Source organism: Eptesicus fuscus, chromosome 6, assembly GCF_027574615.1.
Source record: "Eptesicus fuscus isolate TK198812 chromosome 6, DD_ASM_mEF_20220401, whole genome shotgun sequence".
Classification (NCBI taxonomy): Eukaryota; Metazoa; Chordata; class Mammalia; order Chiroptera; family Vespertilionidae; genus Eptesicus; species Eptesicus fuscus.
The window spans coordinates 28,184,827-28,197,036 of NC_072478.1; positions in this window are offsets into that span (position 1 = coordinate 28,184,827).

Sequence of the window (12,210 nt, forward strand, 5' to 3'; positions counted from 1 at the left end):
CAGGATCCTAATTATTACCAACCACAAAATGCCAGTTTTGTTTTTCTTGTTCTAGGAGCTGGCTGAGGGCAGGGGCGGGGTGGATACAGCACTCTAGATGATGGCTTAAGTGCTGGGCTGTCTGGGAGCAGAGCCAGCTGCTGAGTGAGATTGAATTTGGGTATAACCTGGGGTAAGGCAGACTCTCAGGCCATTCACCTCTCCAGGCTTCAGTTTCTCTGTTTGTAAATGAAAGAGTTGTGCTAGAAATAATCTCTATGATACCTTTTGTGCATCACAGTCCAGGACCGTAGGACTCAAATGACACCACAGGTTCTGTGCTTTTAAACCTGCGGTTCTACTGGGGGCAATTCTGAACCCCTCCTCCCCCCACCACCAGCAGGGAACGTTTGGAGGCATTTTTGGTTGTCACAACTGGAGGGGGGTTGCTCCTGGGACTGAAAGGGTGGAGGCCAGGGATGATTCTCAACACCCTACAGTGTCCAGGATATTATAATCTGGCTCCCAGTGCCTATAGATCTGAGGTTGAGAAACCCTGTTTTCATCCGCAGATTTGTGAAAGGATATCAGGCATGGCTTTGGCTGTCATTATAGAGGACCTACTGTGTGCTCGCGTCCCATTCTCCCATCCTCCAGACAGCCCCAGTGTTGTTATCCTCACTTGCGAGTGTCTAAGGTCCCTCACCCCCAGCCAGCCCCTCACCTTCCCTGTGGCCCAGCCGCCCCTCTGTAGCCTGGTGCATGGCCAGCAGCTCAGGTGTGACATCCAAAGCCCTGCCCGCACTGGACCATGGTCCCCGGAAAGGGTGAGGGTCTGCGTTTGGGATCTTGGCTCAGAGAGGGAGGACCCAGAAGGAGCCTGAGACAGGTGAGGGCCAGGCAGGGAGGGAGAGGATGGCTGCAATTCGAACCCTCTCCCCACTTCCGTGAGAGTTTCTCACTCCCTTCTCTTCACTGTCCTCAATGTCGTCATTCATTCATGGACAAGGGACGGTGAGACGCAGTTCACCAAAAAATAAATAAGAATCTTCCTGACGGTATGGGCAACCACGACCACCCAGAACCCTACTGCAAGTGAACTACAGCACAATGGAACTTCACTTCCTGTCGGAAGGGAGTGGTCTTTTTGCGCCAGTTTTCCTCATCCTGAGTTGGGTGTGACCTCAGCCCCCAGGAAGGATTCCCTTCCCCCCCCCACACACACACACATACCTACAGCCCAGACCTTGGAGCTATACAGGTTGCCCCAAGATCCTCTACATGTGGGTGTGGGGAGGCCCCCAGAGGCCCTGTCCACTCCCACTCTCCCATCCTGACTTCACATTTAAGAATGGCAATGAGGCAAAGGCTGGGAGGGCTGGGAAGCGTTCCTCTGCGCTGTTGTGCTGAATGATTAGCACATCACATTCAAGTTCAGGGAGAGGAGGAATCTGCCTTCAACCCCCTCCCTTCCTCCCACCTCACAGGCAAGCCTTTCTGTACACACTCTCAAATCCCTTTGCCAGATCGCACCCAGTGTTATAAATAGGAAAGGCACAGAGGGTGGGATGTGGACATTTTGGTCTGGTAGGAAGCGTCCGGGAGAGAGGCTGAGGGTTTTATCCGCCTAATCTCCAAACACGTCCTGAAAATTGTGCGAGTCTCTGCTTCCAGGTGAGCGACAGGCACGGAAGGGGAACGGTAGGTGTGAGTGCCGGCGGGCAGAGAGATGGATGGGTTCCCACCCAAAGAGCCAGGACCGTGGTTCTCTATTCCCACCAGCCCCATCAGCCGGACGGGGGGTTGCAGCAGCAGTTGCCTGGGACACCCCTCCCGGGCAGGAGGAGGGGGGGAAGCAAGGTGGGCTCACCTCCGCGGTGAGTGCTGGTTACCTCCGAGGCCTCTCCCGGTTACGCGCAGACAAAGGCGAGCCCAGCGCGGCTGCAGCCCGGCATCCCTCGTCTTCCCAGCCGGTCCCCGGGCTGTCAGAGCATCCGAGGAAGATGCGCGCAGGGGCGGACTCTGCATCCAAGCAAGGTCACCCCGAGCGACGTGGCCGGCGCAGAGGGCGCTTTTGTCCAGGGGTGCGAGCGGTTTGCAGCTAGCGGTCGGCTCCCCCTCGCTCGGAGGCAGCTGCGTCCGCTGTCATAGTCGCAGCCTGTGACTCGAAGGTATTTTCTCTCTGCAGCTCGCAGCTGTCAGAGGCTCGGCTGCCTTAAGACGGTTAGTTACGCTGCTTTTGTGTGCGGGGTGGGTCGGTGGGGGCAGGGCTGGCCAAAAAGCACAGCCCCCTGCCGGAATCCGCGGCTCTCCATTGGCTGGGAGGGAACCTTTCCAACAGCCTCACCCGCCGCAGAAGCGGAAATGATTTTCCTGATGGCGCATCACAGATTTAAAAAACAAAACAGGGGACAAACACACAAATAAACAAATGGCGGTGATGGCCTCATCCCTTCGATCCAGAGGAAAGCGGGGAGGAAACGATGTCCTCAGGACCCATTTGGCGGCGCCTCGGCCGGCCACTCCCTATCGATGGAGCCGAGGACCGGGCGGGATGAGCCGGAGAGCCGAGACCGCACCGGGCACGCTCGCTGGGCCGCGGGAGGAAAGGCGCTCCTCGCAGTGGTGCACTGCGGTGACCTTGACCTGGAGGACTTCAGGAGGCAGCGGCGTGGTGTAGAGCTCACGGGGCATCCTCTGAAATCAGACCAGATGTGGGTTTGAGCCCCGGATCCGCTTCAGTTTCCTCATCTGTGACATGGAAAATGGCCCTGGCGTTTCAGCATGTAATGAGAGAGTGCACGGAGAGTGGCTAACTTGGTGCAGGAGCATGAGAAAGGCTGTATACATATTTCTTGCTTACTGGTTTTTTTTTTAAGTAATTTTTAAAAATTGATTTGAGAGAGAGAGGAGGAGAAGGGGAACGAGGAGAGAGAGAGAGAGAGAGGGAGAGAGAGAGAGAGACATCGATGTGAGAGAGAAACATCGATCCGCTGCCTCCTGCACGTACCCTGACTGGGGATGGAAGCTGAAACCTGGGCATATGCCCTGACTGGGAATCCAACCGGTGACGTTTTGGTGCACAGGACTATGCTCAACCAACTGGGCCACACAGGCCAGGCTCTTGCTTACTGTTTATTTTTAGACCTGTAGCAGGTTGAATAGAGCCTCTTCACCCCCCCCCCAAAAAAAAAAAAAAAGATATGGCCATGCCCTAACCCCTGAATGTGACCTTATTTGAAAAAATAGTCTTTGCAGCTGGAATTTAGTTAAGGATCATCCTGGATTTAGGATGAGCCTTAAATCCGATGACAAGTGTCTGTGAGAGAGGAGAAGGGAAGGGGACGTGTGAGAGGGGAGCACCTTGTGACAATGGAGGCAGAGGTCAGGGTGATGCGTCTGTAAGCCAGGGAACACCAACAATTGCCAGAGGCTGGGCGAGAGGCCTGGGATAGATTCTCCCTCACAGCCTCCAGAAGGAGCCAGCCCCGCCACACCTGGACTTTGGACTTCTGTTCTCCAAAACCGTGAGAAAAGAAATGTCTATAGCTTTGAGCCATCTAGTTTGTAGTACTTTGTTATGGCAGCTAATATATGACGCCAAGTAGGACCTGGCAGGAACTTATGCTTATTCTTCTCTCCAGCCCCTTAATCACCACAGTGGTGTTTGCCTGTTCTGTGAACACATCAAGTTTATTCCCACCACAGGGCCCTTGCACATGCTGTTCCCTCTGCCAGGAATGCTCTTCCCCCAAATGTTCACATTATTCAGGTGTTACCTCAGAAGTCATCTCCTCAGAGAGGCCTTACCTTATCACTCCCTACCTTGCCTCCTACTCCATCACCCTACATCCCATCATCCAGTCTGATTTTTTTAAGTATATATACTTAGATTGTGGTACATAACATAAAATTTGTCATTTTAACCATTTGCAAGTAAGTACACACACAGTTCAGCAGCATTAAATACATTCACATTGTTGTGCAACTATCCCCACTATCTAGTTCCAGAACTTTTTCATCACCCTAAATGGAAATCCCATCCCCATTAAGCCCTCCGTCAATCCCCCTGCCCAGGCCCTGACAGGCATGAATCCACTTTCTGTCATTGTGGGTTTGCCTGTTCTGAGCATTTCCTACAAATGGAATCACACACTACGTGGCCTTTTGTGTTTGGCTTCTCCCACTGAGCATCATGTTTTCAAGTTTCACCCACATGTACCGAGTGTCAGAGCTTCCCTCCTTTTCATGGCTGAGGAATATTCCAGCGTGTGGATGGACCATATTGTGTTATCCATTCGCCAATGGTGGGACACGTGGGTTGTTTCCACTTTTTTGGTTATTGTGAATAGTACTGCTGTCAACATCGGTGTCTATGGACTCATTGAGAAACCTGATGCTTATTTTTTTCCACAGCACTTCCCACTACTTGAAATGATTTACTTGTTTCTTTGTTTATTGTCTGACCTCCCTAATTAGACTATAAGTTTCAAGGAAAATTAGACTTAGTGGGTCTTGTTCACTGCAATATTCTCTGTAGAGGGCAGCTGCACCCGACACAAGGAGATGTTTGGGAAATGTAGGTAGGATGCCACTTAACCTTACACTTAAAATAATCCGAATGGTAGATTTTCTGTTAGACATATTTTAACGCAATTTGAAATACACCAGAGGGATGTCTGATGACATTTTTGGTTATCACGACTTGAGGGATGCCAGTGATATGCTTGTTACCGTCATGGGTACCACACAACACGACTGTGTGGCTGCCTCCCTCACAGCATCAGGGTATGTACCGCTCCAAGCCAAAGGCATAAAAGCAACTGCCCCACAGCAGAGGGGCATTGGAGCCCAGAGCCTCCAGCACAAGATCTGGACTTTGCACCTCCGGGCTGGAGGAAGTGGAGCTCTGGGAAAAGATTCTTGTGTTACCTGGTGGGCAATTCAGACCAGTCCTGTGCTGGGGTCCGAAACAAAAATAAGACTTTACTTTCATAGGACTCCCACTATGAGAAACCGATGGGCAAAGGGGTCTGGGCTACGTTAGAGACATCTCTGAAGCAGAGTGGCTTGCGGGGAGGGGTGTGCATGGGAAGATATCCCAGGGCAGTGAAGATGTGAGGTAGACCCTGAGGTTTGAGTAGGACTTAGAAGGATGGAAAAGGGAGAGAAAGGCATTCTGGACAGAGGGCTATTTGAGAAGCCCAGCCCCTCCCCCATGAGAGGGCGCTGGGAGCTGTCCGTGGTGCTGCAGCAGCCACCCGCGAGCCCAACGTGAGACCTAAGCTTGGTGTTTGGTGTATTTCAAATTGCGTTAAAATATGTCTAACAGAAAATCTACCATTCGGATTATTTTAAGTGTAAGGTTAAGTGGCATTAATTACATTTCACAGTGTGCAACTATCACCACCATCCATCTCCCAAACTTTTTCATCTTCTCAAACTGAAACTCTTGCCCCAGTAAACACTAACCCCTCATTCCATTCCCCAGTCCCCCATAAGGTACGCTTCTTGAGATCATAGATGTTGGAGTTTGTTATTACTGAATCTCTAATTCCCAGGCCAGTGTTTATAACTGGGAAGCGATTCTGCTCTCCCCCACACCCAGGACATTTGGTGATGTCTGATGACATTTTTGGTTATCACGACTTGAGGGATGCCAGTGATGCTGGCATTGAGTGGGCAGAGACCAGAGATGCTGCTCTACACCCTACAATAGACAGTCCTCCACAACAGGGAATTATCTGGACCCAAGTATCGATGGCGCTGAGGTGAGAAACCTGCCTTAGAAGAATTCCTGAAACATAGTTGGTTCTCAGTGAAGTTTGTTAAAGCATTGAAATTGTTAAACCTCCTCAAGTCTCATTTTCTTGGTTTTCAAAGGAGATTAATACAAGTACATTTGATCCTCATTACTTGTTGTTTTCTTATTTGTGAATTTGCTTACTGGGTGAAATTTATTTGTAACCCCCAAATCAATATTCATGGCGCTTTCAGAGTCATTTGCAGGAGCCCAAAGGGGTAAAAAATTTGAGTGCAGGTTCCCATCTGCTCTGTCTTCTTATTCCAGTCCAGACTGTAAACGATGCCGGGGGTCTTAATCCAGCATCTAGAAGGGGAGTTCAGGAATCTGGAAAAGGGGTTGCTGTAAATTAATCAAGAGTCCAGAGACGAAACATAATTTTGGAAGGCATTTTGGGGAGCCAGAGAAGACTTAGCTAAAGAAACCAAGTCCTCCTGTCTCTCTGGACCCCTTGCTTTTTATTAACACAAATTGTCCTAAAACGAGGTAGATATACATATCAACGGCCAAGGTTTAGTATACAAAATCCATTGTGAGATTGGGGTAACTGCCTATGGCTATTCAGGTGTTTGGCCAGTAGGAGGCAATAACATGTAGATTGAAATGCCCTCAGCTGTCTGGCAGCAAGCAATCATTTGTGCATCCTTTTCAGGTTTGGGGAAATGCCCTCAGCCATCCCAGATGATTCAGCCCTGCTGACATGCTGGAATTAGCTTCTGGCAAAACGACTTCCCTTTTTGGGGTTTGTTTAATGCTGTGCTTTGCATTTTTGTGATTATTATTGGTGATTTCACTGTTTATAATGGCCCGCACTCATGTCGCTTAAGAGCTGTCTAGTGTTTCTAAGCACAAGTAGGCTGGGATGTGCCTTATGGAGAAGATCTGAGTATTATATAAGCTTCATTCTGGCATGAGTTATAGTGCTATGGGCTGTGAGTTCAATGTTAAGGAATCACAATGTATATTAAGATCTCCTTAAACAAAACATACACATAAAACAAGGTGATGTATTGATCAGTTGATAAAAATGTTGCGACCAGAGGCTCACAGGAATCCAATCCTGTATGTAAGGCTTACAAGCAGTGATTCAGTGTTTGCTATTCAGTGTTTGTACTGACTTTATAGAATAGAACTACTGCCGATAATGAGAACTGACTGTATCTACTTTTGAGGGCTAGTGTGAGGACTAGTTATGATGGTGCAGGTAAAGCATTTTAGCACAATGCTTGTAGTCAATAATAGGAAAAGAGGTGTCATGCAATCCAGGGAAAACAATTAAAACAGCTCTGCTTTTGTATAAAGCATGCAGCCTTCATCTAGTTAGAGCTGCAGAGAATTGGAGGGAGGCCATGTACGAGTATAATTACCACGCTGGACTTTAGCCAGCACATGGAGGGAGAACCGTGCTTGGCAGATTGTTCCTCGAGGCCACACATGGTCATACAGACACAAATGGAAGAATGCCATCCACTAAATTACCCAAAGGGCTTTCCTTGGCACCCTGGGCTTGCCATGGTTTCTGTCCAAGAATTAACTGGCCCCCTGCTTGCTTAAATTAAGGGGCAAAAGAACACCACCCCTCCACAGTCAGTAAATGTATTTTTTTGGCCTTTCATAAAGTTAATTTTTAAAAATTCGAAATAATTTTAGAATCCCATGTGGTTGTAAGAAATAACAGAGAGAGATCCCGTGTACCCTTTTCCCTCCATTACCCAATGGTAACATCTTACAAAATTATATTACAATTTCACTATTGCTTTTGATAGTCAAGATTCAAAATTTTTCTATCACCCCAGAATCTCTCATGTTGCCATTTTATAGCCACTTCCACTCCCCATCTCCTGTCCCCATGTCCTTAACCCCTGGAAATCACAAATATGTTCTCCATTTTTTAAAGTAATTTTGATCTTTCAAGAATTTTATGTAAATAAAACCATAAGAGTATGTATGTAGCCTTTTAGCATTGGCTTTTTCCACGCAGCATAATTATCTAGAACTTCATCTAAGTGACTGTATGTATTAAGAGTTTATTCCTTGCCGAAACCGGTTTGGCTCAGTGGATAGAGCGTCGGCCTGTGGACTCAAAGGTCCCGGGTTCGATTCCGGTCAAGGGCATGTACCTTGGTTGTGGGCACATCCCCAGTACGGGGTGTGCAAGAGGCAGCTGATCGATGTTTCTCTCTCATCGATGTTTCTAACTCTCTATCCCTCTCTCTTCCTCTCTGTAAAAAATCAATAAAATATATTTAAAAAAATAAGAAAGAGTTTATTCCTTGCCCGGGCCAGGTACCTCAGTTGGTTAGATCATCGCTCCCAATATGCTAATGTTGTGGGGTTCAATCCCTGGTCAGGGTACATACAAGAATCAACCAATGAATGCATAAATGGAACAACAAATCAGTGTGGGTCCCCCCTCTCTTTCCCTCCCTCTCTCTCTCTCTCTCTCTCTCTCTCTCTCTCTCTCAAATCAATCAATAATAGAGAATTTATTCTTTTTTGTTGCCAAGTATTCCATTGATATGAAATGTCTAGAACAGGAAAATCCATAGAGACAGAAAGCACATTAGTGATCGCCAGGAGCTGGGGGAGTGACTGCTAATGGGCACAGGGTTTCTTCTTGGGGTAATAAAAATGTTCTGGAGTTAGTGGTGATGGTTTCACGACTCTGTGAAGGTACTGAAAACGATTGACTTGCACACCTTAAATGGGTGAATTGTACAGTGTGTGAATTATATCTCAATAAAGTTGTTATTAACCAAGAAAATACCATAGTTGTAATTAACAATTTGGTTATGATCTGCTTCCCTGATTCAAAGTTCTTGAGGACTGGTACCATGTCAGTCTTGCTCACTGCTGCATTCCCCAAGATGACCTGGCCTGTGTCAACTGGTAATCATTGGCATCAATTCAATAGCAATAGGAATCCCAAACTGGGGTGCATTGAAGAAGGAAACTTCATTCAGTGCAAAACAGCTCAATTGTGATACAGCACAGCTGTGAAAATAGCATAATTGTGAGATAGAGCTGGGGCCAGGCCCCTCTCTGGCTAGACAGCTCTGCTCTGCTCCTTGCTAACCTGCCTGGAAAAATCAGTGTTTCAGCTCAGTGAGGGAACATCTCTGAGCCAATGGGAAGTGGCTTATATGGACAGATGTCCCCACTCCTGGTCCCTGATGCAAATGAAGACTCCAAATCCTACTAGTTTGATTGGTCCAAAAGGCACTGTCCTGATTGGTCAGAATAGAGCCACTGTGGTTGATCAGAGCTGCACAGCTCCGATTGGATGGGGAAAGAAAGACTCAATCCTATTGGTTGAAATAGGATTCTAGGAACTCCTGTATACGGGCTGGTTCAGATGGCAGAAACAGTGCAGGCAGGTGGTTCAGTGCAGGTCTCTCCCTGAAGCACAGTTTGCATGAGAGGCCTTGTGTAAAAATGGCTGCTAGGCTTGCTCTATCTATCATCTATCTATCATCTATTTTTGGTAATTTGAGCCCTGTAAGCCACCAGGGTGGGGTCCGAGCCAGAGTCCTCGGAGGCGGAGCCGTCGGAGGGAAGGAGGGCTCCGAGTAAGAGGCGGGGCTTACAGAGGGGCGGGGCTAGAGGCGGAGTCAATCCCCCCCAGACAAGGAGTAGGAAGGGAGCAGGCGCGAGCCGCGCGCGGGGGGCGGGGCCACGAGTAACAGGCGGCCGGGTTACGTCACGCCCGAAGGCCCCGCCCCTCGTTGCCGGGAGGACCGAGAGGAGCTTTTACTGCTCCGCGCTGGGCGCCAATTCGCACTTCAGGTAACCGCCTCCCCGCAACCTGGCCCCGCGGAAGCCGCGCCACGAGTACCCGCGGGTCAGTGTCTTGGTCGGAATCAGGCGGGACGCGGGTGGGGGCCCTGCTCCGCTGAGAAGGCCGCGGAGCCGGGAGGCCGCGGCACTCAGTTGTGTCTGTCAAGGGGATGGACAATGAACTGTGCTGGGAGGTCGAGGCCGGGCAGGGGGTGGAGCAGACACCTTGGGGGGGGGGGGTGAGAGGGGAGTGGCGGTGGGGACCTGACCCTGCTTGGGAAGAAAGACCTCCTTGGGAGGGTACCTGGCCTGGCAGGAGTATGTGGGATGCTGACTCCTGAAGGTCAGGGGCTTGAGAGAACACGGAGACCTGGGAGGCTACCAGAGGCAGAGGCAGAGGCGTGGGGCGGGGGTAGCCGACTGGACCGAGGGGAGGACCTGAAACCCAGTAGGAGAGTGGCACCTGTGGCTTCCGGGGAGGGGGAGCAGTTTGGAGGGTACAGCTAGGACAGGAAGGGTAGAGGGTCTTGGGACCTTGAAACGGAATGGACTAGGTGCGAGGATATTGAAGATCTAGTAAAGGGCGGCCACCCAGGCGTTTGGGAGGGAGGGAGAGAAAGGAGCCCAGAGAAGAGCTGGGGCAGGGTGGCAGGCAGGCCTAGGAAGCAGCCAGGCGAGGCAGGGTTCTGTGGGTAGAGACGGTGGGTATCTTATGTCACAAATGTACACACACTCCCCCACACACCCACGTTATTCCTGGAGCATGCTGCCGTTTCACTCCTTCAGCAATCAAGACCGAGTCCCAGGCAGAGGTGCAGGGCTGGCATCCCTAGGAGGCAGTGCCTCCTCCCATCCTTTTCATTTATCACCCTTTTGTCAGCTTCCAACTGGTAGCCTGGCAGAACCTCTTGGGCCAGTTTCTCACAGACCCTGAGGAGCCAACCACGGGGGCCAGCCACCCCTTAGGCAGCGGGGAGATCGGTGTCCCTTCACGAGGGGCCTCCGCTGCAGGTGTTCATGCTCTGTTTCAGCACACTGCGAACAGATGAGGTTAGGGGAAATGTGTGTTAGTGGATAGAGCGTCAGCCTGTGGACTGAAGGGTCTTGGGCTCGATTCTGGTCAAGGGCACATGCCGGGGTTGTGGGCTTGATTCCCCAGTGTGGGGTGTGCAGAAGGCAGCCAATCAGTGATTCTCTCTCATCATTGATGTTTCTATCTCTCTCCCCCTCTCCCTTCCTCTCTGAAATCAATAAAAATATATTTTAAAAAACCATTTGACTTAGTTATATTTTAAGGAAAACCTTTCAGATGAACAATGCTATCTTAGATGCTATTACAAATACATTTGGTACATTTCAAATATCTGAAGTGTGGATTTTGAATTTTCATATTTTTTTTCTGTTTCAGAACCAAAAGCTCATCAACTTTGGAGCATAAGTAAAGTCCTAATAGAGATTTTTTTCCCTCCTAAACATGTTCTGTTTCTGAATTTTTAGTAGTTTTGCCATATTTTGTCTTTTGTCTGGATTTACCAATGTGTATATTTAGAATTATCAGAACAAATACATCAAATTTATTTATTTAAAAAATATTTTTATTGATTTCAGAGAGCAAGGGAGAAGGAGAAAGATATAGAAACATCAGTGATGAGAGAGAATCATCAATCAGCTGCCTCCTGCACGCCCCCCCCCCCTCCCTCCAATCAGAGATTGAGCCTATAACCCAGGCATGTGCCCTGACTGGGTATTGAACCATGACCTTCTGGTTCTTAGGTCAATACCCAGCTGATATTGTGTTAATATCAGCTTTTGTTTTCAACCACTGAGCTACACCAGCTGGGCACAAAAACATCAAATTTAAAAGCATTTTCAAATAGTTTTTTTTAAATTATTTTTTTCGCATGAGTGTAGTTGGTGTTCTTTTGTGTAGTTATAGAGGTAAGGGGACAAAGACTGTTGATCTGGATAAATAACTGAGTAGTCCTGGAAAAATATGGAAAACATGTAGAAAGAGCATTTGTAAATCTGTATTCATTCTTTTTTATCTTGTACTAGAGGCCCAGCGCACGAAATTTGTGCATGGGTACAGTCCCTAGGTGATCAGGGCCATCTTCCCCAGCTGCCAGCAGCTGGCCCCACCCCCCGCTGCCACCCACCCCTGGTTCCCTGTTTGCCATCAGGCGATTGGAGCCTGATGGTGGGGCGGGGGAGGGAGGGTGCTGAGAAGTCAGCTGTTCCTGCCCGCTTGCCAGCCCCGCCCCTCACCATGGGTCACCCTCTGTGTATGGGGTGACCAGTGGGGTGGGGGCCTTGGCCTGGCGCCGCCCCCATCCCCCACCATCCACCCCTGGTTCCCCATTTGCCATCAGGCGATGGGAGCCTGCCCGCCGGGGAAAGGGACTGAGAGGTGGTCAGTGCGCCTCATAGTGACTGGTCGAGTGGTCGATCTGGTCGTTCTGCTGTTAGGGTCAATTTGCATATTACCCTTTTATTATATAGGACTAGAGGCCTGGTGCACCAATTCGTGCACTGGTGGGGTCCCTCAGGGTGGCCTGCGGGGATTGGGCCCCAGCTCGCACCCCCACTCCCAGCCCCAGCTCGAGCCTCCAGTCTCGCAGCCCCACAGTCCTGCCTGGCACCCTGCCTTGGCC